This window comes from Octopus bimaculoides, chromosome 17 (assembly GCF_001194135.2).
Source record: "Octopus bimaculoides isolate UCB-OBI-ISO-001 chromosome 17, ASM119413v2, whole genome shotgun sequence".
Lineage (NCBI taxonomy): Eukaryota > Metazoa > Mollusca > Cephalopoda > Octopoda > Octopodidae > Octopus > Octopus bimaculoides.
The window spans coordinates 41753377-41755295 of NC_068997.1; positions in this window are offsets into that span (position 1 = coordinate 41753377).

Genomic DNA, 1919 nt, shown 5'->3' on the forward strand with positions numbered 1-1919 from the left:
AAGGATGTTTTGCCTCGTGACTGGCACGCACTGATTAGATTTTGGGACCTGTTTTTTTATTACCCATGCGGGTTAACATAGAGGTGACAAAACAAAACATGTGGGGCATAAAACATATATTTAAAAAAATAGAAATGAATGTTATAATGTATGAAGACATGAATATGAAAAATGGAAATGGAACCACTCGTCCCACTTCCGAGTGGCCTTATTTTCTACTTTTTAAATCCTGAACCTTCCAACACATCGATACCTGTTTCCTCCAACCACCCATCGTAAGTTGTAAAGCCTGGGAATGAGCTCCAGCTGCAGTTCACCTCCCAAAAACAAAATCAAACCATATATTCTTGTATTTTTCCCTCCTGCTTCTTGTCTGGTATTACGCACAAGTGGTGTTCCCCCACGTTATCATACCCCGCAGTTCCAATACACTTTATGTCCTATTCCGCCGAATCCCTTAACAGTTCGTCGCTAAGCAACATGTAAATCCTACACTTTTTCCGTCTCTTTTTTTATTTGGGGGAGGGGTTTTGGGTTTCTTTGTATGTGTTTGCCTCTTGTTTTTGTGTCGGATGGAAATGGATATGCCTAGTGTCTGCAGGGAGTGGGTGGGTCTGAGAGGCCGTGGGTGGGATGGGTGTGGAATGGGGTTTACAGTTTAGTTCACTTGCCTTTTTTCGTTTTCTTCCTGTCACATTTTCCCATTTATTTTTCTCTATTTCCGCTACTTCCTTTTCTTTTTCGGTTACTTCCTTTCCGCGGCTCTCTTCTATCTTCTCTTCCATATTTTCTTGTCGCTTTTCCTCTGGTTTTCTTGGCTTTGATGTCATTCTGCTCTTATGTGTCCCTTCAGGCCACATGTAAAGCAGCGTGGAACTCTTCCTTCCACCCTGACAGTCATAATTTTTTCTTCCATAATTATTGTTTCCATAATCTTTTCCATCGTTTCTTTTGAACTCTGGACTATCATCTCCAGTGATTGACCTCTCCAGTTGACGCACTCTTTTTTCTTGGCCTGGAGCACCACTATGTTGTCCTCATTACCAAAGAGGACCGCATCTGCCACCCAGGTCACATCAATCTCCGGTAAGATTCCTTCGACTGTGACCCTTGTTGCTCTCATGCCTCTATGCGTGGGCAACAGCACCACTTCTTCGCTCCGAATTGTCAGGGTGGTTGGTGGTTGGTGGAAGCTATTCTGGCTGCCACCGAGGAGAGTCCCGAATTGGGACCAGTAGGAAGAACGAGCATGTTAAACTGATGGGGATGCGGTGTTGAGATGTGGCTTATTATATCAGCGACAAATCTAAATAATTGATAATTATAATAACAATAACGTTTGTGGTAGCAAGCGATATTAGCATTAAACAGCTATACATTAAATTAATAATTGTATTATATATAATTATATATATGGAGTGGCTGTGTAGTAAGTAGCTTGCTTACCAACCAGAGATGAATTATTCAAACTCCAAAGAATTCCTCTCAACACATGGCTATCTGCTCATGATCAGAGATGCACATATCGTCAGCCGCCAAGGGACATGCTCAACTGATTAAGGTCAAGCAAATGACAAGGAAATCTGTGGTATTGAGCAGAATATTTGCTGTAGCCCATCTTTTATACCAAGACAAAACATGTACATGATAACACTTCCAATCAGTTAAGATGAGAAGCCATGAGAGCTACTGTCTGATTCTGCATCAGTTTATTTTTGAACCTGTGGAAGATACACGAGATGTCGAAATATTTTTCATTTGATAAGAGTCGCACTCTTCTTTATTGTTTCTTATTACGGTTTCTTCTTCTTCTTCTTCTTCTTATCATCATCATCATCATCATCATCATCATCATCATCATCATCATCATCATCATCATCATCATCATCATCATCATCATCATCATCATCATCATCATC